This window comes from Phacochoerus africanus, chromosome 3 (genome assembly GCF_016906955.1).
Source record: "Phacochoerus africanus isolate WHEZ1 chromosome 3, ROS_Pafr_v1, whole genome shotgun sequence".
Classification (NCBI taxonomy): domain Eukaryota; kingdom Metazoa; phylum Chordata; class Mammalia; order Artiodactyla; family Suidae; genus Phacochoerus; species Phacochoerus africanus.
Genome location: NC_062546.1, coordinates 137521043 through 137546334, shown reverse-complemented (window position 1 = coordinate 137546334; position 25292 = coordinate 137521043). Strand labels below are relative to the sequence as shown.

Genomic DNA, 25292 nt, shown 5'->3' with positions numbered 1-25292 from the left:
CGGAGAAATGCTAGTTTCAAAGATTATGGAGTTTGGTACATCCCCCATGGGTTGAAAGAGAAATGGGAAGAACTGCTTTATTCTGAACTAGAGGAGAGAAATTAAGGGTAAGAAGGATTCCATGCAAGAGAGATTCTCTGTGTTTGACTTAGAAGATGGAAGGGGCACATGACAAGGAGTGTGTTTAGCCCCTAAATGCTGAGAGTGGTTCTAGCTGCAGCAAGGAGGAAACAGACCCCAGTCTGACAACCAGGAGGAACTGAATTCTGCCAACAAGAATTAGCTTCAAAATAGATTCTCTCCCAGAGTGACCAGGCAAGAATTCAGGTGAGCTGACCCTGATTTTGGCTTTGTGAGACTCTAGGCTAAGAATTTAGCCTCACTCTGCCAGACTTCTGACCTACGGTACTACATGCTAAAAGTGGGCATTGTTTTAAATTGCTAGGTTTGTGGTAATGGGTTGCAAAGTAGTAGACAAGCAATACAATATACATCAACATATTTAATCTTCATCATACCCATATAAGGTAGGCATTATTAGTAGCACCACTTTCAGATTAAAAACTGAAGCATAGAGAAGTTAGATGATGAGCCAAGGTCATAAAGCCAGTTAGTCTTAACACAGGCAGCATTCCAACCCAGGTATTTTGGCATTTGAAATCAAACTTTTAAACATCACATTCTTTCCTGACTCATGATGTTATCTTACTGCTTAAATTGTTTTTGCAATTTCACTATCTCCTACAGTACTAATTTAGCCGGCTGATATCCAATGAGTTAATTGTAGTTAATATGAACAAAATAGGGGGGAAAAGAATTTTTTCAATCCCCTAATGAGGAAAAATATTTAGGAAGCCATTAAAAACCCTGGGGATTAATTTCTCCTTCTATTTTTGGTTTATTAACAGAAAAGGATGACTAGCAATAACAACTTAAATTACACACAATTCCTATGTCTCAAATTCTGTGTGAGAGATGTTCTACATTAATCTATCAATCTTTACCATATCACTGGGCAGATAAATGAATTTCACAGAAAGGGAAACTGAGGTTCAGAGAGTTTAAGTAACTTGTCCAAATTTACACAGGCAGTAAGACGGCATGTCTGGAAGCTGAACTATAGTCTGCATGACTGCTAAGTTTATTATGCATTCCATCAATCATTATGCTGTACTATCTAAAGAACTAATAGTTTGGCCAAAGTTACAATATCCTATTTGTACTAGAGTATGCATTTCTAGAAGCAGATGTGCTGACTGGCTGTCTGAATAATCCATTTAAGGTGTGTGTGTGTGTGTGTGTGTTTATATATACATACATATACACGCATGCATATATACACAGTACATTCCCTATGTACATGAGCATATTTAAAGATGCATTAGTAGTCACTCTTTATTCCCCAGACATTGCATCAGGGCATGACATTCTTCTTTTTTTTTGGGGGGGGGGGTGGAGCGGTGTGTGGGGTGGTAAGCTCTTACTTGCTATAGTAGAAGGGGATTTCCACCTATCCCATTTTATCTGCTTACCTTTACCTTGAGACATATTAAACCCTCTTTGTAGCTGATTCAGCATTATCACTTGTCAAGCATGATTACTCAGAATTATTCACCAGAACACATGATAAATGGCAGACAGAAAGTGGGCCCAGAGCAGGGAAAAAAACTGCTGAGCAATTTAAACTTTAATCAAATGTTACTGAATAACTCTGGCTCAAATTAGTGGGTATTTATTGAATAAGAGTATGTGTATCAGAGATTGGTAAAATACATATTACTACATTTTCTTACACAAACATTATTTAACATTTATATTACATATTAATATAAAAATTATAATTAGTACATTAATTTACAATTAGTCCATTGATTTAATAAATGATGACTCTGTGTGTGATCAGAACAGAGGAGTATTATAAAGAAACAGCAGAGTGCAGGGAGTCATGAAATGCGGGACTGTATAAAGATGAAATCCCGTGTTAAATTCATAGAGCTTCAAAGGAGTTTGTACAATAAAAAGTGTGCGATACAAAATTTTGCGTGGCTTAACGACATTCTTGTGGCATGAATACTGTCACACTGAAGAGTGTCAACAAACAAAAGGGACCATCCTAGCATGTAATGAGAGTCACTGGAAAGATGCAAGAAAAGGGTAAGATGACTACCTGACAAGATTACTGGCTTATTTATTCAGTCAGCAAAACAATTAGGGAGCACATAAAATGTATTAGGCATTATGGTAGATGTTGATGATACAAGACAAAGACTTATAATTGAGTTAGTTGATAAAAGGTTATAAAGAAGTTAAAGAAGTGACCGGAAGGAGCACACTAAGGAGCCATGGCAAGGAGCACAGGACAGGCCTGAGGTGGCAATGAGGTGGCACTGAGGCTGCTGTGGCCCTGTCCATAAGGCATGTGAAGGCCTTATGGAAGGCATGTGAATTATAATTGCCTCCTCAAGCTCTGAGTTTCCCATTCAACCCTCAGTCCTAGGGTATTCCAGTGAGCAGGGTAGGAGAGTCCACTTGGGCCTCCTTACGGATACAGATATGACAGTAGCCAAACAATCTAAAGTTTTTAGTATGAGTTTTATGAGGTTTAAGAAAGAAATTTTGAAAGAACAAGGCAATAATTTTTAAATAACTTTTGAAAACCTTTCCCAGAATCTTTCTGCCTTAATATGCTGACAAGATCAAAAACAGTATTACTTAGCTAATGATTAATGACAAATACTGATTTTTCTATGGCTAGCCTAACTTGAAATAGAAAAGGAAATGAAAATCTTTGTAAATACATTCAAAAGTCCTGTTTAGGAAATTACTTGTTTCATTTATAGCCACAACATGACAGCAGCTAACTATATCAACACTTGTTAGAAAATAAAACTAAAATGCATTTTTGACTCTGACAGCAAACTCACAGAAAGTCAGAGATTATGTTGGTAAGTCAAAGTGATCAGGATGATAGGAAACCAAAGGCAGGTCTAAACTGGGGAATTCTGTGCAACTCTAAAATTCCTGTGTCGTTAACGCATTGCAGACCATCTGACCACACAATGTTTTTTCGCCTTCTTCCAAGGTCCTCCTAAACTCTACTTTTCTTTCATCCAATATTTAATTCATTATATCCAATATTTATTACAAACTCATAGTGCTTGGCTATTGTATTTTGCATAATGCTCAGCTTCAAACTAAAAAGATCATTATGGGAATCCTTCTCTGTGCCTTACTTTCTTCACAGGTAAAATAAGCAATCCAGGAAGGAATTATCTCTACAGGCCAGTTCCACACTTCTAGAATAATGGAAGACTAAAATATCCAAAGGGAATAATGAAAATTAAATGAGTGTTTACCAGAGGACTTTATAGTCAATATTGTTTAAAGATATAAAAATTTACACAAGAACTACCTTGACTGGTGAGGTGCTTATGAAGGTGCATGTGAGTCAGGAGAAACAGAGAAATGTGTGCACCACCCTAGGTTGTTATATTTGGAAGAGAATGGGTTAAGCTCTTGATCTAGTTTAAGCACAGACTCTTTGCGAATAAATCACATGGCTACTATCTACTTTTTTGGCCATGAGATTAAAATGAATGGATGGCAAAGATGATGTCCCATCAAGTAGTTTTCTTGCTCCTTAGAATTATCATCGACATTCAATCATCGACTTTTCAATCTTGAAGTAAATGCTTGAAAAGTTATATTGAATCTGTATTCTCAAAGTGTCCACATTCAATAATTTTCAGGTCAAATTGTTTACACTATTATGATAACTGAGATCCAAAAAGTTGGCTGAGAAATTAAGTGATTTGCCCAACTGATTCACTGAGATATGTAAAACATCCAAATGGGATCATTTGCTTGATCATTCCTTGCTCCTTGATTTACAAAATGGTAATTAAAGAGTAATAATGCTGCTTTGGGCCAACTCCCTTTCCATATCTATGTAAGTCCTATATTATACCATCAGGCATTAGATATATACTAAATCAAAAATAAATTCTGATTGGAGTTCCCACTGTGGCTCAATAGGGTCAGTGGTGCCTTTGGAACACTGAAATGCAGATTCAATCCTTGACCTGGCACAGTGGGTTAAGGATCTGGTGTTGCCACAGCTGTGACTGTGGCTCCCTCAGGTCTGATCCCTGGCCCAGGAACCCCATACGCCATGAGGTGGCCAAAAAAAGAAAAAAAATTCTCTTCAATAATATCTTTGAGTTATGGTCTACCATAGTAAATACGTTAACATGATTTTTTATTTGCTCGAATTACCTTTAGGATGGAGCACAAATTGAACATTGTGAAACCTGACCCAAGCTTTCTTACCCTGGTGTAATTTCCATTTCTTTTAAATTGCACCCTTCTGATTCCCGCAATGTGAAGTTGTTTGCCAAATCAGCATATTATTTTCCTTGTAGATATAAGTTGGGGGAAGTTATCAATATTTCAGTTTTCTTGAATATATTTTGTGAGACTTAAGAGACCTATAAAAACTCACTCAACTATGATCTGGCAAGTGACTTTTAGCAAATAAGCATGGATCAGTACAGAGAGACCACTAAAAAACTGTATTTTAAAATTATCTGCAGTTGAAAGTCTGAAATGCATTTTTTTCAGGAACTTGAAAGATATTTGAATTTTAATTGTGCCTAAATGAGGTATTTGCACAAGGTGTGTAATCCATTTACTAGTCTCTCTGATTTGTTGTTAGCGTGCTCTTTATTGTCATCTGTGTTTATGATGAAAGTGCTGCCATTGAAGTGTTTTGCTTATGTTAATTGATAAAAGCTAAATATCTCCCATTATTCTAACTCCTTTTGAAAAATAACATACTGACATACCAAATTAATTTAACTTTAAATAATATATTGTCTAGATATTAAAACATGGGTTAGGCAGGTAGGAATTCATTTGCTCCGTTGCTAATAATAAATCTAATAAACTAAGGTCAATATTACGAAAATAAGATATATGTCAAAAGCATTTAAACAAGTGGTAAAAGAGAAGATAGAGTTAGGAATCTCATCTGAATTATAATAAAATAGGAAAGATGAAACAGCTTTATGCTGATTTTCCCTTTTGCCAAATAGCTGAGAGAAAAAATTTATAGTGAAAATGTTTTAATTTAAGAAACTGCCTGAGGAAAATGTAATGATAATAGTGATTTTTATTTCTTATAAAGTCATATAAAATGAATTATTTCCAAAAGAAGCAAATGTTTTCAAATAAAACAAAAAGTATATATGTGTATTTATAATAAATCCTACTAAATTTCAAATACATATCCTTAATACTATTGCAAAACATTTTTTAGGCTGTTGCAATGTGTGATTTTCTTATTATTAGATTACAAAAGTAAGGAAATGACTGCATTAATAAAATATGCCTGGACAATAAGTTTAAAAGCATTCTTAATGTAATATGTAAAAACATGTACTAAATTACCCCACTATCCAGAGCCTGAACATAACTCTTGAGTTTTCTTTCTATGATTAAAATGACTGATACATTAAAAAATGTTTCTTAATTTATTATCTTATTCAATATCCTACTAAACACTATGAACAAAAGATAAAATGGAAAGAAAGTATTGTGTACCAAGAGACAAAGTTGGATGGTAGTAGTCTCTATTAAAAACCTATATTTGAATCTTAATGTTTGCATTAAAGGAAAAACAAGTGGTTTTGCTTGGGCATCTCTCACAGAGCAGCCATACACAGTTTTCATTTGCCTTGTTTCATCTTTCACTTGGACAGGAACCTCTTAACTGTTTTCTTTCATGATTTTTTTTTTCCTCTCTCTTGCCTGCACTCCAGTTTGTGTGCACATACACACATACAATCTTTTTCCTGTAGCCTCTGCAGTAAAAGCTACCATAGCTATATCTCGTGCAGACGTCTGCCCACGGATGATAGGAAATGCTGATTGCAAAAGGGCTTATCTACTTTTATCCAAAATATGTCAGCCATTAAGGAAATTATAAAAAGCAACAACAATATACTCTGGTTTTATTCAGAACCTTTCCCTTAGCGATTATTAAAAGGACGATATTTTTAGCCAAAGAAAGCAAAATGCATCTGCAGCAGCTGGTTTCCAAGGAAACAGAATAATTTAAAACCATGTGGAACTCTGCTCTCTAATTTTCATCAATTCCCCTTCATTCCTGGAGGTAGATTTACTTGGAATTTATAATTTTAAAAATGTATAACTGTCTTGACTTATTTTCTCTAACACATTTCAGGAGATGAATAGCTGGTCTTTACATATCACATTAAATTCCAATCTTTGAGTAGATTAATTTCTACCATCATTTTGTTTTGAAGACCAAGATCAGTAGAATCCATCAATAATTAGAAACATGGCAATATTTTAGTACCATAATATTTTTGAAATCCAGCAACAGTTCAAAATAAATCATGCAAGAGTATTTGTTTGGGTCAATATGACACTTAAGTGTGTAAACATAGTATTAACTATGTTTAGTACATTTAGGAAATTAAAGATAATTCTCCATTCATTTAAATCTTTATCCAATATTCAGTAGTTTTTCACCCCCTCCTTTTTCAATTTTGCAAGAAATGTTATTTTCTGCCTGCTCTTCAAAAATAAAATCCATTTCCCAAACAAAAACAAAAAGCAAACACAGGACCAAAAAAAAAAAAAAATCCTTAGAAATTACACGTATTCATTCCTATTAGTTTGTGACTCACTCAAAAGCAATATTTTTAAAATATGAACAAATCATTTACATCATAAAGACTTTTATTTTATTATTATAATCAACAAGTATTAACTGATGGCCAGTGTGTTCAAGTTTGTAATAATCTTTCTTAAAAAAGGAGCTCCATTTTAACGAGGGTCTCCATCCTTAACTGACCAATATTTATGAATTAAAATCACTATAAAGTTAAATGGACTTGGAGTAAAAATATTTTTCATGTCTTTACTGTGTGTCAAAGAGTCTATTTAGAAACTCTCCCCTATTTTCCCTACAGGTAAATAAAAGACAATGTTAAGAAAGAATAGCAACTGGTAAAGTAAAATATTAACTTTCAAATCGTTAAAAAATATTACACTAGGGATATTACCAACAATATAAATGCTGTGACGGAATTCTTATCTAGATATATTTGATTGATAGAGGAAACAACCAGAGAACTTGCCTAGTAATATGCTATTTTTTACAGCAATGTTTTATCCTTCACAAACAGGTTTCTGAGCTTTGAAAATGGAAACTGCTTCATGCATGTTGATAGATAGAGAGGGTTGTTTAATTATCATATGAGCTTACAATTTAATAAATAAAATAATAAAACTAGTCAATAGCCTGAGCTTTATCAAGAGGAGTGAGCTAAATAAAAGGGCATATGTGCATATAAATAATTCACACTAAATTAGTGCCAAAAGAGTCTACAAACTGCAAAAATTCTTTTACTCCATTTACTGTGTTATAAATATTACAAAACACCACATGAAATTTTACACTGTGTATTCAAAGAAAGCTCCATTTTCTTAGGACCTGTGGAATTTGCCAAGCTTTCCTCAGCCTTTCTTTGATTTCTAGTAACATAAGCTTGAATAAAAACAAACAAAACAAGACATTGATGACTCATTTTATCTATTAATTTTGCTTCAATAACACTTACTAGAAAGTTATCCAAGATAAGACATGCCTCTGGTGCTTTTATCAGCTAAGGATTTTTGCAGGGAGGAAGAACAGCTCATTACAAAGCTTCCTCAAGTAATGAAAGGGACATACTTTCAGGAAATGTCTTCAGGATAATTTTTATATCATAAAATTGTCTCAATAGGAATTGAGAATCATTCTTTTTTGAAGAAAAAGAATTTTCTTTTTTTTTTTGCTCTTACCTGTAAATATGGTTTCTGTACTTCGGCTCCGTCAGAACAGACTGAAGAGTTCACTCCTCCCTCGTCTATCCATCAGGCAGCAGCCAACCAATAACAAAAGCCAGATCCTGGCATTCTCCGGCTCATGCTCTCTGTCTGCTTCCATACCTCCTTCCCTCCCACCCCCACTCCTTTGGAGGACAAATCCTTGCAGCTGGGAGAGAGGCAGGGAGTGGAGAAAAGGAACATGGAGAAGAAAATAATAAAGGGATGAAAAATATTTCAAAGAATAGCTCCAAACTATGGAAAACATCTGCTGGTGAACTTGGCTAAGCTAAAATGTCTTGCTTTGGATTTAGGAAAATAGGGTAGATCAATGCCTTACCTGACAAAGCAAAACACTCATGGTAAAACAGGTACATTGCCAATATTTCAATTCCCACTGATTTTTCTCAGTGAAAAATCGCACTGTTATCATTTAAAATCAGTTTCAGAGCCTAGTCAGTATGAAAACATATTTCATCCTGAATATTAGATTATTTAAATATTTCAAAGGTGGTTGGTTTACATTACCTCAAATTCCTTAAATACTCGCATCAATTTCTATATGTGAACAATGGAAATTGTTAAAGATTGAAAAAGAATTAGCCATTTGGTTGCCTTGTCCTAAAGTGATTAACTGAATTTCAATATTATTCTAATAACCTTGGGCAAAGTCATTTTAATTCTGAACAAAGAGGTGTAATGTGTGTAAAAGGACAATTGACAAGATATCATTAGACTTCTTTAAAGCAACAAAGCAAATATGTCCACAGCTTAAAGGAAGTTAGTCTGGGACTGACAAGGAATTTAAACTATATACAGATTGAATTCTTAACTTATAAAATGTAATATAAACCATGGCTCTTTATGACAAAAAGTGCTATTAACTGAGCTTTCACTAGTGAGGGTCTGCAAAAGTTTCCATGGGGAGCTATAAATTAAATAATGAATGTTATCTTCGCCTTAGAAGTATGTATGTGCTGTCTACTGGAGATATTTACAGGCTTTCCTATTTAATTTCTTAAATCAGTAATGTGTCCTCATGGAAATCAGACCAAAAGGAGGAAAAAAAAGTAGCATAAATGTGTATCTCCAACAATAACTAGAAGGACAGCAAATCACTGGTAGTCCAGGAATAAATATGGAAAGATTTTAGGGGTATCAATCTGGTTAGGGAGTGGCTGTCAGCTGAAACTGACATTAGATAGAAGTGCACTGATTTTATTTCTTGTGTTCAGTTACTCAGGGTAGCTTTTGAGAGGCTCCACTAGAGATAAGGGGAAGGTTACACTATCCCTGACTCCCATTTCAAGTCCTGTCCCATGGGAGATGCTTTCCAAGCTTCTGTGGTCCTACTGCTAGGAATAGCTGGAGAAATCCCTACGATACCATTTCTTAAAGTGGAGTTGGGGGCCATCTGCATCAAAGTCACTGCAAGAAGGCTTGTGAAAAATGCAGATCTAGAGGCCACACTCCAGACTTCAGGAATCCGCAATTGAGGGGCTTGTGACTAAGCATTTTTAGCAAGCTTTCCCAGGTGATATTTTTGCCAACCATTCTGTAGATCAGTGACTTAGTAGATAAGTGAGGTTTTGTTTTGGAAACAAACTCTAACTAGGTTTTTTTCTAGTTAGATTATGGTCCTATAATCTCAGATAGAGGGGGGAAGAAAGAGGTTTGGGAGAAGAAAACTAACAAATTTAGTTTTGACATTTTGAATTTTTTTAAATATCTAGATAGAAATATTAAGTAGTCAGTTGAAATCATGACAAGGTCTGGGGTGTAGGTATAATATGGAAATCATCTAGGGCATGGCCAAAGCCGTGAAAGCAAATGAGTGGCCTTAGGCAGTTCTTCACAAAACTGTGGCCCAAGAAATTCCTTTATCAGAATTAAAAATGCAGACTAGCAAACTCCAGCCCATATGCACTGAATCAGAATCTCTGGAGCTGGGCTTAGGAAACTGCATTTTAATAAATTTCCCAGCTAATTTTCCTTGTGTACTAAAGCTGGAAAACTATCGCTCCAGTAGGAAAAGTAGATTGAGAATGAAACTGCGCTTTTAAAGAATGAACAGAGGAAGTGGAATGAAGAAAAGATGCTTAGAGGAACAATTATCCTGGAGGGACAACAAGGGAGTGGTATAGCAAAGGAGTAAAGAATTTGAGATGATCTAGCAAAGGTTATGGCAATTCTGGTGTCTTGCTGTATATAATGAGGTCCACTGTGGTCAGCTTAGCCATTCCCTGGCCCTTGTTATGATGCAGAATCTCAGGCCCACCCTAGTCAACTGAATCTTAGTCTTCATTCTAACAAGATCCTTGGGTGAGTTATATGTACATTTAAGTTTTATTTTTTATTTTATTATCTCATGAAAGTAATTTTGAATATAATGTATAAATTTAAGGTACACATGTTAATTTGGTACATTTATATATTGTAATATGAATGCCATTGTATTGATAATTAGAACCTCTAATTATCCTTTCTTTTTAGGAATTGGAATAATTAAGTTCTAATCTCTTAGCAAGTTTGATGTTTACAGTACAATATTGTTGTCCATATCCATCATACTGTGCATTATATCTATCTTTAGGGCTTATTTACTACTGGTAGGTTTGAGCCCTTAAATAAAATCTGTCCTGTCCCTCCACCCCCCATCCCCTGGTAACCACCATTTCAGTCTCTGTTTTAACAAGACTGGCTTTTTAAAATTCTACATATAAGTGATATCATACAGGAATTATCTTTGTCTGACTTAACTTTTAGAAGCACTGTTGTCCATTGAATTTGACTTTTATTTTTTGCTAAACAGAAAGTAAACAATTTCAGTGGGTTGGTTAGGGCAGGAGGCAGATTAAAGTTTTTTTTAAGAATAAATGGGAGATAAAGAAATGGGGACAAGTTCTATACTTTATATACACCCAAGACAAGAATCCTGTAGCACATACATCATTAGGTTATCATTTCAATCCAAAGAAGCTGAAGATAAGCAGAGGCATCAAATAGCCACACAGCTACTGCTGGTCTCTACCTAGACCACACCTCCAACTGAAGGGACTGGAATAACAGAGCTGATAGTGATAGAGGAGATATTTTTCTGAGGAACAATGACACGTGGATCCCCTGATCACCATAGTAAACCAGGTGCAAGTTACCAGAAGCAAAGGAAACAGAACTGAGAGCAGTCTGAGTGACTTTAAAAATCTTTCCTGACAAGGAAATATTAAAGGTTAAATGCCTTTATTAAATAATAAAAAAATTCTTTAAAATCTGGAAAGTGAAGATAATCCACAACATTTAAAGAACTGCCAACCTTTATAAAAGTCTAAAAATTAGAGCAGGTTGTAATAAGAAAGGACTTCAATATTTTATGTATCAACTGTGAAGATTCCCACAGTTGAGCTGTGGAAGTAAGGCTTTAGGATAATAATACTAATGTACACTAAGGAAACAGAGGAGGCTTGGCACAGACCAAATGATTAAATAAAAATTAACCATCCTTAACTAACTAGAGACTATCTTAATAAAACTTATATTTTTAAAAGTCAAGGACTTACCAAGTGAATGGAATTGGGATGACCTTGAAGAGGGAGAGTCTGGATATATCCAAAATTATGTAGTTCAGGAGTAAGAAGCTCCATACAAGGAAACAGACTGTCAAAGATAAAAGACCTTCAAAAAAATTAATTTAAGCCTAAGGACTGGCAGAACTGTTTCAGGTCTCTGGTTGCATAAACATATCAAGGGATTGAAAAATATAGAAAATCATTTTTCATTCCAATCTTCACTAAGGAAGTCATTAAAGGATTCCTAAATTGCCTTTTGAAATTGTGATTCAGAAGCATCAAATCAAAAGGCAGTAAAGAGTACTAAGACTGCTCTAGAGCTAACTGATCCACAGGAGTAAACAGATCAGCAAGATTTGTTGGCAATCACCCAAATGTTTATAAGAACTCAAGGGTAAAATTTGGTGCAACTGGCCAAAGTATTTTGCATATTGCTACAAACTACTCAGGTGCCAGAAGACGAGTAGATCATCAGTGTGGCCTCTGCTCATGTGAGGACACCATGATAATCTTCAGACAGTAAAAGATGCTCAAAGATATATAATAAAATCACTTAGGGACTGATGGAACTTAACAAGAATTTATTCATTAGTCGCTTGTGGAAAATTAATAATGTACTTCTAAATATATTCACAAATATATATTGAACATTTCAGCATGAAAAATTCTGTTCTTGGTATTAAAATACTACAGTACACAAGAGCTAGTCCCTGACTCTATGGAGCTCCTACTCTAACAGAGGCAAATTATGTCATAGTACCATATATATATATGTATATGTATGTGTGTATATATATATATATATATATATATATATATATATAAATGATCTACATTGTAGAACTGGAGTGTTGAATTAGGCAATATGTAGAGACCCAAATTAGACAGCAGGTATACTTCCTGGCCTTGAGATGCACCCCAACAGAATGCATAACAAAGAGGAGGATCATGGACCACAGCAATAACTGGAGTAACTGGGGAGCAAAGGTGACAACATATTTTCGTGAGAAAAAAAATTTGCCTTGTGATCTCTTTATTAGAGAGTTTTAAGAGTCTACATTTTTATGTGGGTAAGTGATAATTTAAAAAAAATTGTTTCCATAATTATCGCAAAATATAGGATTGTGGAAAATGACATAATTTGCCATTATTTGGCATCAAAACAAAGAATTTGCTTAGAGATAAGAGGCTCTGGATAAAAATAAAATTGATAACATGGTTTCCTCAGGGATTCATGCTGAAAACAGCTGCAAATAGGGTTGTTAGTTTTATAAAAATTAATTGATATAAATAAAATGTTCTTGAGGAAGAGTAAAATAATTTGTGTTCTGATTCCATGCATATTTCTTGGAGAGTTCATAGTAAACAAAACTATAAAAACTTTACAGGTCGGCATTAATGAATAATAAAGTAGTAGGTGATTTTCATTAGAGGTAGATAGAATTATAATTGAATAACAACTTAAACTTTAAAATATGATGATGTTTGAATATAGGTATAACTCAGGTAGAGATTGATATCATTTTGGCTCTTAAAGACAGTATTTAATAATACCAAAAATGCCCATAAACCTATCTTCTAGTAGTAAATGAGAAATTTTTTAAAGTGTGTATTTATTTTAAATAAAATTACAGTTTTTCTACACTTGAAATGCCACAATAATTGCTAGTTATCATATATTAAGAAAGACATAAAGTATCTGGAGAAAAGCAAGTCAAATGATCATTAAAATTAACAGATTTGATAACTTCAAAACTCTAATTAAGACGAAAATGGGAAAAGGACATAATCCAAGTCTTTAAAATATCGATGACTGTGGATATGTAAAGAGAACGTTCTTCACCAAACTGTGAGACAGCTTGAGCACTTGAGAGGGACATTATTTTATGATCAATAAAAACAAGTAACTGTTTCCACTTTCTCTTTTCCCAAACATTCCACATCTTAATTACCCAACATGCATGGGAAATCCAGTGATTTAGACTGGACTGGTTTCAAAGCAATTTAAGGTTTATCTTTAACATTCGTAAAACTTAGAAGAAGTGTATTAACACTTAAATATGTTGAGCAAAGCACAGTGACTGGCAAATAGTAAGTGTTTAATAAATGTGGAAAGGTATAATCCATAGCAAGAGAGGAAGTGGAGTCGAGAGAATATGTGGAGCATAAAGAAGAAAACAAAAAAAGAGGGAGGGAGAGAACATGTGCAAATCATAAAAAAATGATAAATTTATCTTGTCTTGGTGTTGGCTATCCTTTAGAATTACACAGAATGAGAATTTCAAACTCTATGAGCACTGCCAACTTTTGGAACAAGAAGGTAACATATAGATTCTAGAAATAAACTAGTAACAGCCTTGTGAATTAGACCTGAAACCACTATCTCCTTTGGTATTTCATCTCACTAATGATTCTCTGTCCAGAATATTCTGAGAAGAATAAAAGCAGAGGAAAGCAAAAGAGTGCCAAACTCCTTAATAGGAAACAATTTGGCAGGTGATAGAGAGAGAGAGCCCAACTAACAGAGAAATATGCAATGCATCCCTAAGATCCCTGCTGATTTTTTGGTTAGGTATCAGAGCCAAGAAGTTGAAAGGATGCTTGCATTTACGACTGGTGAAGACTACAGAGAAAGCCTTTTCTAAAGTGTGACTTGGCTTTCCCCCAAACATTACATTACCCTTGAATGGAAAATTGATCGGATGACATATGGTGATAACATCTGCCACCCATGGATAAAGCCGTAGTGCCATGTGGGTGGTAATGGAAGCTGTAATAGCGAGGGTGGAGAATTTAATGACAGTATGTAACACTGAGGAAAGTAACAGCAATCTGAAAGGAAGGAACAATTGCTGTAAATCTTAGTGATGGGTACTACAGGACTATACATCCTGTTCTTCTGTAGTCATCTGAGAGGGAACGATGGAAATGAAAGATGCTTTGTCATTTTATTTCCTCTTAGTTGATCTCAGCCATAACCCCTGGGGAGGCATTTCTCCCAGATAGTGCTGTGGGTAGGCACTCTTTCCTTATCAGTACACAGATACTTATTACAAATCTGGCATGATCATGGCAAAAAATCATAGCAATTCAGGGCTATTTATACAAAAGACAAAAATGAAGGTCAATACATTACTTCCAAAGGTTTCTTTAAAAATATTATTTAAATACGAATTTCCAGGAAGCAAAGAAAGCAAGTAGCAAAATAATGTTTCATAAATGAAATATTTAAGTTCATTTCTTTTGCCCTTCTCACACAGGAACAAAAGAGTGCTTACAGTTGCGCACTGCAAACAGAAGAGTTTTATTTGCAAAATAGAAAAAAGAACAAGAAAAATCTTGCCCTGGTTGCATGGTAATGTGAGGTTTGGCCAAATATCCCATGGAATTCAAATATTTGACATTGGTAGCAGGTGTTCTGAGAGACTGGAACATAAAACATTTTCAGGTGAATTTTGTTTCTCAAAATGTTCTTAAAATCCTAATACTGTTTTTTAAAGTGTCCTTGATTAGTTCAAAGGTAGTTCTATGTTTCCTTAAATTTTAAAGAATAATTTTTGGTTTTCCTCTTTCCTAAAATAAAAGAAAGCAGCAGCTGGTTCACCGTGCTGTTCTGACAGTTGACTCTAAACTGACTCAGGGCAACCCATAGAGGGGGAATGTAATGCCAAGACCACTTTTTTCCATCCAGTTTAAACCAGACCAGTTGAAATCACTGCATTTCCTAACCCCTCATTCACACAGAATTCTGAAGTGTTCTCACCCTCCCGGATTTTCTCCCCAACTCCATTTGCAGGAACGAAAAAGACATGGGGGTTTTAAGTTCTGATCTTACCAAGGAGGATGCTGTAACACTGAGCCAGGAGGGAAGGCGGCAGGGCACAACCATTAAAAAACAATGACACAGCCTTGGAGAAAAACAGGACAGGACAGAACGCGCTTAGAACTGACCAGGCTCAAGATGGCGAAGATCTGACTTCCCAGTAGACGCTCAGCGTCATTACGCACTCATTGGAATATATTAGCATACTGACCGACACCCCCCCCCCCCCCCCCCGCCCCCAGCGCCAGGACGCTTCGGAGGCTGACCTGAAAAGCGCAAAAAGTCGACATTGGCCCAATTCCTGGAAACCCACACCCCTTCTCCAAAATACTTAGAATACTCCACTTACTCCTTAGGTAAGAAATTATCCAGCCCATAAAAGAACTAAGCACCGCACATTTCCAGCCACGTTAGCCTTCTGAGTCGGACCACATTCTGCCTTGGAATGTGTGTCTCTCTAAAGAAACTTGCTTTCACTTTACTGTGACCCACTCTTGAATTCTTCCCTGGGCTAAGCCAAGGACCCTCACTTTGCCACCCGGCCCAGGAACTCACTCAAGACCTGCAACATGACCATTCTCTCCAGCCGCCTTCTCCTGCAACATGATTAATGTTATTGTTGGTATTGTTATTACTATTATTTTCTGACAAAGATCAGTTTGCAATTGTGAATGTATTTAAAGCAAAGGAATAAGAATAAAGTTAAGCTTATAAAGGATAAAAACGAATAGGTAGGGTAGGTTTTTATGACTTTTCTCACCCAAGTGTTCGAAGCAAATAGCACTTGATCATTCAGAGACGTGTAATTAACTTTAAAATGTCTGGGTATTCTAACTTTGTTTTGTAGATTTCAGGAAAATCCTTTTGGATTAAGACCCATACACTCTTGGGAGTTCCCGCTGTGGCTCAGCAGTTAATGAACCCGACTAGCATCCACAAGGACGCGGGTTCGATCCCTGGCCTCACTCAATGGGTTAAGGATCTGGTATTGCCGTGCAGATGTGGCTTGGATCCTAATGTTGCTGTGGCTCTGGCATAAGCCAGCAGCTACAGCTCTGATTGGACGCCTAGTCTGGGAACCTCCATATGCCACTGGTGCGGCCCTAAAAAACACCCGTACACTCTCTTTAAAAAGAATAATAGAAGTTAAAATGTGGAAAGGTCTCTCAGATAAAGGAACTAGATATACCAAGGAAATTGCAGAGAAAATAGGAATAAAAGTTAACTACTGCCTAGTTGTGAAGATAAAAACACAACTTAGAATTATGGCAACTGGGTATCAATAAGCAAAGTCCTAGGTCATTATCTGTCTCACGGGCTTTCACCTGACATGGATTCCAGATTAACCACTTGGTCAGACTGTGCTGACTTTTGCCATAGTCCTCTGATTCGAAACACTACACAAAGAGACCTTTATCCTTTCTTTAATTTTTAAGCCTTTCCTTAAGGTTATCCAACAACTATGCATGTTGAATATGGGCATTTAGGAGATCCTTAGTTCTAGATTCCTTCCTTTTACCATTCTCTTCATTTCCAATAGGAGGGTCCTGATACAATAAATCTGCCTATGTTGTTTAAGAGACAACACTCCTCATTCTTCTTTATTAATGTTTCTATCTATGTACCTTCTTCCAACCAAAACAGGATCTTGGATTGGAAATTCTGAGAGTTCCTCTGGAAAACTTGACTTAAAATATCTTTTTTCTTCAGCCTGCCAAGGCACACATTTTATGAGCTTCCTAGATAATTGGGCCTGAGAAGTAACTTTTTTTGGCAAAGAGTAAATTGGTCTCAGGCCAATACTGGGTCTCTAGGAAAGATTGCTTAAAAAGGAAATTCCAAGAGAGTTATAATGTGGGAGTGGCCAGTGACCAAATAGGCATGTTTCCCTTTTAAATGCCATTACTAGCATAGACAAATATGTATTTTTCTACAGATGAAAATATTGTTATGTCATGGCTTATTCCTGTTTTAAGGCTACAGGCTCAAATTATGGAGGGAGGGAAAAACTCCATTTTCATGAGATGTTGCCCAATGTATTCCATCCTCTACTTTAAATTCTGATGTGTGAAACAAACATTCATAGCCAGATAGCTCCCTAGTTACCACGCAGGTGCAGCTGCTGAACATAGCAGGATTGCAGTTAGTTTTGACACCAGCCATTTGTGCTTGAAGAAATGTCTGATTTTTTTGCTACCCTCAGATGGTTTCACACTCCTGTAGCAAGCGGGGGCTTTTATTATAACACTCATTTTGGGTCAAACTACATCCATTTTTGGGAACCCACCAACACAAATGTTAATGATATACAGATCTGGCCTTTCCTAAGATGGCATTGCATCAGCCAAACTTTATTTCCTGGGGAGGTTGCTAAGACAATTCATAACTCTTGCCAAATTTCATTAATGTGCTGAGTAGACCCGACTTTATCATATGGGTGTTTGTCAGGAGCCAAATCTCTGTACATACATATTGATCATCTCCTTTTTGTGTGTTTTTACTGACTACTAATTTCCATTAAAATAGAAAGTTTGGGGAGTCTCAACAATGTGTATTCCCTTTCAGCAATATCCATCACAATATTTTTATGTAATTTCTCACAGGGAAGTCAAATAAAGCATCATTTTCAAGCAATAGTCTCATGATTTAGCGCTGACTCTGGTTCCTCTCTTGGCCTTGGGTCCTCTGCTGTTATAGGTCGTAAAATCTACTCCTGTGAAAAGTAGATTTCTTTTCAGAGTTCACAAACTGGACACTTGCACCTCCACCTCACACTAGCTGCATACCTGTCCTGGCTGATAACTTCCTGTGGCTTTTGTTTTCTGGAATTCTAAGTTGTTCATAATTTTATAATTTTGCAATACTTGCTCATCTCCAGGCATTCATACATTTTATTTCCTTCTGCTCTTTTCCATTGAAAAATGTGGCAAAATGTGGATCCACTTAGCTGTGGACCCTTGGACCAGGCACCCTGGTCTGTAGCCTTTCCATTTCTTTCAGAGAGACTAGGGTAGTCTTTTTTTCCTCTGCCCTCATCTTCATTATAGAAATGCTGTATTATATGATAATGGTTTGTTTCTTGCCTGAATCTTGCAATGTGGGCCTATATGGCTCTCAAATATTTTTTGAACTTAAACCACTGTTAAAAAAAAAAAAGACTTTTGTTAAAATGTATAGTCTATGGAGTTCCCATTGTGGCTCAGCAGAAGCAAATACCACTAGTATCCAGGAGGATGCAGGTTCAGTCCCTGGCCTTGCTCAATGGCTTAAGGATCTGGTGTTGCTGTGAGCTGCAGCATTGGTTGCAGACTTGGCTCTGATCTGGCATTGCTGTGGCTGTGGTGTAGGCTGGCAGCTATAGCTCTGATTTGACCTCTAGCCCAGGAACTTCCATATATTGTACATGTGGCCCTAAAAAGAAAAAATATATGCATACACATATTATTATGCAAACACATTATTGATGGATGGGGCTAGCCAAAATTTTAAACCAACTAAATATGTAATGAAGATAAGCTAAAAATAAGTAGAATTTAAAAGTAATAACTTCAAATAAAACCCCCAGACTACTCAAGACATACTTATAACAAAATGTTCTTCACAAAAATTGAAGAAATTTCAAACATGTCTTTCTGTTTATGTGCTGTAGGTTTACAAATTTTGCCAAGGTTTTTGAGGTAAATAGGACATTTAGAATCTTAAAATCACTGAATGGATTCCCAAAGCACCCAGGAAAAGACAAACATTCCTAACATTGCCAAAACAGTCTGGTCTCTAATACTTCACAGACTTCATCAGATTTCTTGCCAGCAGCTCTGTACTAGCAGCGTCTCAGCCATTTTGGATTTCCTTTAATTCCATCATGCTCCCTCTGCCTCACAGCCTTCTCCAGTCTACCAATGCTTTATTTAACCTCCAACCCCTTTTCCATTATATTCACTAATTTAAAGCTTGCTTCTACTTCAGGAAGCAACTCAAATATAACCTTTTTCCAAGGTTGTTTTCTCTTAGCCTCTCAGATTCTATTACGTTTCCCATGGCAGTTTTGTTCTAATATCCTGTATTTGTACTTCTGCATGTGTAGTAATATCTGTGTTTATATATTTGTGTAGTGATTTAGTTAATATCTGTCTCCCTAACTAGACTGTAAGCTCCATGAAGTCAGGAAAAGTGTTTGATTTACTCATCATTCACTCCCAAACATCTAGGGCAATGTAATTAAAGCCTGAGCTCCAGATCTAGACTCTGATTCCAGTCTTGGATCTATGGTATAAAGCCCTACTTTCTTCTTTTGTATAATAGGATTAGTAAAAACACGTTCTTTGTAGGTTTTTTGTTTGTTTGTTTGTTTGTTTGTTTGCTGTTTTAGGGCTGCACCCACAGCATATGGAAATTCCCAGGCTAGGGGTTGAATCAGAGCTACAGCTGCTGGCCTAAGCCACAGCCACAGCAACACGGATTCCAAGCTCCCTCTGCAACCTACTCCACAGCTCACTGCAACACCAGATCCTTAACCCAGTGAGCAAAGCCAGGGATTGAACCTGCATCCTTGTGGATCCTAGTTGGGTTTGGTAACTGCTGAGCCACAAAGGGAATTCCTATAGGGGTTGTTTTTTTGTATGTTTAGAGAGATAGTATTTATATTTATTATATATATACATATATATACACACACATGTGTGTATTTAGTACAATGCATATGACAGTAGTAAATGCTAGATATCTTAAAAATAAATACTTGTTGAAAGGATGTATAATAATAATTGATATTGATTCTTCACTACATATTAGTAATGTGCTGATTTTAATTTATGAATACTCAATTTTAAGAACCCTTGGTAACTCACTTTTGAGTATGAAACCTGACCCTTGGGTGTGTGTAAAGGGAAAGCCCAAGAAAGTTTCTATCGTTCTTCTATCAGATGGAAGGAAACAGGTTAGCATGTAGCTTAGGCCTGGAGGCTTCTTAAGGGTAGAGACATTTATTCACTATCTGGTCTTCATTGTTTAGCACTGTGCCAGATGTGCACAAAAAGGTGTTCCAAAATATAGTGCTACTTCATGTCAATTTACTTTTTAGGTTAAAGACCAAATGTATAGTTTTGTTTTTGTTTATGTTTTAATTTTACAGCCTCACCTGTGGCATATGGAAGTTCCTGGCCTATGGGTCAAATTGGAGCTGCAGTTGCTGATCTATGCCATAGTCACAGCCACAGCAACACCAGGTCTGAGCTGCATCTGTGACCTACACCTTGGCTTGCAGCAATGCCAGATCCTTAACCCACTAAGCAAGGGCAGGGATCACACCCACATCCTCATGGATACTATGTCAAATTCTTAACCCTCTGAGCCACAGTGGGAACTCCCCAAATGTATAGTTTTATTTCTATCAGTTTATCTCTATTTATAGGAAATGGGAGATTTGTTCAAATAAGGTAGGTCAGCGAAAGGTGTTATTATATTGACTACTTCAGTATACTTAAAACAAATCCTTCCTAAACTTTGAAATGATGAAATGATGTCTAAATAGTAACATTCTTTTCTGTCAATCACAGAAAGGCAGAAACAAGTAAACCTCATGAACCAGACTCAATGGACAGCAAACTGAATTTAAGGGATACATTGAATATAGCACTGTAGTTTGAATACAGAATTTCTTTTTCCAGAAGTGACAATAAACACACCTAGTAGGAAGAATTTAATAACAGAAATGAACACCTAGTAACACAAGTAGTATCTGGTGCATGTTAAGCGCTCCATGAATAGCCATTGAGTAAAGGAACAGAATGTGTTTATTTTGACCTCTCTTTTAAAATGTTTAGGTCTTGATATTACAGCAGTAGAGAACAGTAACACAGCTTGAGCAAGTACAGCCTTAAATAGTAAAACAGCGTGAGCACAACAATTTGCACAGTACCCAAGGTAAAAGCAGACGCATTTAGCGCACAAAGCAGATGAAAGTCACCACCTAGTAACTTCTTCTGGAAACAGTCAGACAAGCCCACCTAGGGAAAAAAAGAAAGAAAAAGAAAGAAAGAAAGAAAAAAAGAAAGAAAGAAAGAGAGAGAAGGAGGAAAAAAGAGAGAGAGAGAGAAAATGTCTGGTATGAGAAGTGCAAGGCTTGCAAATAAAGATTAACCAATTCCCACCCGGCTGATTTTTTCTTATTATTTATGGAGCAAAGAAATTTTGAGAAAGAACTGAATTTTATGTATATAAAATCACATCATGTCCTCACATATACCACGCACACATATTTGTTTCTGAGCTAAGTCAAGAAAAGTGGTATTTCCTATTTAGTAATAACGTATGATAAAGAAACCATTTCTGATAAACATAATACAAAGGATCAGTGCAGCATTCCTTGAACACAACATCCTTTGGAGGAAACGGTTGAATAGGGGTGTGTGTGTGTGTGTGTATGTGTGTGGGAGAGAGAGAGAGAGAGAGAGAAACAGGGAGAGAGAGGGAGAGATGGAAAGGAGTAGAAGTTTTCTTGCTTTATTCCTTCATTTGCTGGGTAGGTGCAAATGAAGCTATAAGGGTTGACCAGGCTACCCAAACAGTTTTGTCAAAGAAAAGCAACTTCTTTCCTACTAGTACTTTGGCTACTATGGAAAGGGTGTGGAGAGTGAGCTATTAGAGTATCACATCATTATTTTCTTTCAAAACCCAAACTGTATATTTAATAAGGACATGATGAATATCAACAGAAATTAAAACCACTTATTAATTACCCAACAGGACTTATTTCATTTTGGGCTTAATGACTTTATTAGCTTGCCAGGTAAGAAAGAATTAAAATAGAGAGGAAAAAAATCAAAGGAAGACAAAAAATTTAAGAATGTATAGTGCTTAATATAAACAGATCAAAAGCATATTGATAAAAGCCACAAGGAAATATCAGCAATAAGTATGGCTTACTCATAGTTGTGCAGTTCGATCAAACATGTTTAAGTATTTTACAGAGTTAAACATGTATTATTTACTCATGCACTCAACCAATGTGAAGAATCATGGATTGTATTTCTGAAAAAAAAAAAGCAAGTTTCCTTTGCAAAACAGAAAATAAACTCTCGGTGCTTTTATGCACTGGGAGCTTTAGAAGCATGATCTCATTTAATTCCAATGACACATTAAGGTGGCTATCATGACCTATACTTTACAGGTGGAAAAATGAGATCAGAGAAATTAAATAAATTGCATGAACTAACCCAGTAAGAATAAGAACACAGAAACATCTGGTCTCAAGAATATATCACTAAAATCTTTGAAAACCTTGAAATCCATAAATTCTCCTGCCAGTAAATGACGCACACACAATATTTTAAACACAATATGTGTCCACAGATTGCCCCAGCCCCACTCATAGTCAGGCAAAAAAACCTGAGTCATTTCAGCCTTCATCAGAGTGAAGACCCACATCAAGTAAGTCAGTCATTGTTTTCCTTTCTTAGAATTGAAAACTTAGTGGTAAATACAGACATTTATATCAAGTGTTTGGATAAAGGTAGCTAACTATTTTTTTTAAGGTTAACGATTTTTTTCTAAGGGAAATATTAAAATGGTTTAAGTAAGATTTGGTAACATCATACACATTAATATAGAATATGAGAAAAAACATTAAGGCTTATATCTTTTTTCAACATATTAGGATCTCAAGCATAAGTATCAATTATTTATTAACAAGATCCGTATAATATTATGCCATTTAGATGACTATATATTCACAGTAAAAATATATTTATCAACATGAAAATAATTCATAATATGTACTTTATGAGCCAACTTTTTAGTGAGTGTGTAGGTATGTGTGTAGAAAAAATTTTAGAAGGATACATCCAAATGTTTATAATTTTATTTTTGAGGCAAGTCATGTCATGTAGGTTTTTTCCTTTTCCTTTTGCTTATTTGCATTTTAAAATTTGTATATAGTAAATATACCCTATATACAACTACATAGTAGGTTAACATAGTGCATCATTGCTTAAATGTCAAAACTTCATGGACATTAAAAATTCTCTAGTTAAAGCCAAAATTTCCTTTCATGACTTGGAATTATTTCAACGCACAGATATTCCATTAGTTTAGGTTGGAGGAGATCTAAGAGTTTTTTGCCAAGAAACTGAAGGCACCTTTCCTGCTAGTGTGCTCTGTTAAAAAAGCATTAATCTTGACTTAAGTGTGGGGTGACATCTAGTGAACTATTTCTGCAGACAATTGCAGGGTTATCTCCTCTATGGCTCCCTCTCCTGCCTCTTTTCTTTCAGTACACAGTCCTCAATATCTGTTCCTTCATAAAACATGCATGTCTGCCCAACATAGAGAAGGAAATATGTGAGTCATGCATATGTACATAAGAGATTTCTCATTTGTGGACTTTGGCAAAAGAGAGCTGGTCAATTTGCCATGTAAATAACACACACTCTCTTCTGTGGAAAACAATAGTAGAGCTTCAGATTTTGGATTATGATTCATTTAGCTTTTCATCTGGAAGTTGTTAACAAAATGACTCCATATTTGCTAGGGCTTAGGACAGGGAGGAAATAAGTGTCTATAGTCAGTCAACAGATCACAGAGCAACTCTCCTCCCACCAGCAAACTTGTGCTTGGGGGAATAGTCAACCCTTCCTGTGGAGTGCCAAATAATGGCAGAACCAAGGCAGTGCCTTAATCCTTGGGTTCAAGACAGATAAGTTAGTTATCAGTACTGAGGTTCACAACTGGACCAGAGGGACTTGTATCTTAATACTTAGCTGTAGATTAGTGAGATGGGGTCTGTTTTTAAAGTCAAGATTGGTCCTAAAAAAGAGTAGATTGTGGCCAAGTGGCCTTGGCAATGGCGAAAAATATTGCAGGCAGAGCTTGGTGTTATATGAAATAATCCTCTGTAATGCTCTTGTAGAATTGTCTAGTCCCTTTACACCTTAATTTAAAAATTATCAGGACTTTATTTAAAGGCTTTCTGTGGGATAAATTATTACTACAAGTTTGGAATCATAGATTTTATGGATTTTAGGGAAACTTAAACAATCTTAGCCAAACATAAGCAGAGATTTAAGCACTGGATATTGCGTGGTATTATTCTTTTACAAAAAAAAAATTGAGATCCATTAAACTACAAAATTCAGAGAGTAGGATGGGCATGGGAAGTGGTGGAAGAATAAAGGGTTGGAGGAGTTGCATTGCTTGCTCATCATCCTAAAGCAGCATTATTAGTATTTACCCTAAAATATGAAGTTGGCTGAAGATCCTATAACCTGGAGATTCAGATTCTACTCAATAAACATCAGTGGAATAGAATAAGCAAATTTCCACTCGCATAAAAATAAAGGCAGATTTCACATATAAGTGATATTTTAAAAACGGATGCAAATGAACTTATTTACGAAACAGATATAGAACCACAAACATAGAAATCAAACATGGTTACCAGGTGGGAAGGAGAGGAGATAAATTAGGAATTTGAGGTTAACATACACACACTACCATATATAAAACAATCAACAAGGACCTACTATATAGCCCAAGGAACTATACACAATATTTTGCAATAACCTATAAAGGAAAAGAAATTGAAAAAGAATATATATATCTGAATAACTAAATATATATATACTGAATATATATAATTTATATGTAGAGATATTTATATATATATTTATAAAACTGAATACTGTGCTATACACCTGAAACTAACATGGCATTGTAAATCAACTATACTGCAATAAAAAAATTAAAGATAAAAAAAACAGTAAACCATCATACTCAAAAGGTCACAGTACTCTAGAGATTAAATAAAATTGCCTTAAAATTTTTTTAAAAATTGCCTTAAAGATAATTTAAGGTAATAGTATGTATGTACCCATTAAACAAGTAAAGGAATAAAGATCAATCAGCAATAGTTTAGGGAAAAAAGTACCCTTAAACATTTTAAGTGACATTGTAAATTGGTCCAAATTTTTGGTGGAGCCATTTGTGACAAAAGCTATACAAAGGTTTCTTTC

General features: G+C 35.6%; 1 long non-coding RNA gene across 1 annotated transcript in view; it reads right to left on the bottom strand.

The window, feature by feature from the left end:
• LOC125122212 (uncharacterized) overlaps positions 1–7926 on the bottom strand; it is a 34323-nt gene extending 26397 nt beyond the window's left edge. Inside the window, exon 1 of the long non-coding RNA XR_007133730.1 lies at positions 7873–7926. This is a non-coding gene — a long non-coding RNA (uncharacterized LOC125122212). The remainder of the gene's footprint in view (positions 1–7872) is intronic.
• Positions 7927–25292: the final 17366 nt, after the last annotated feature.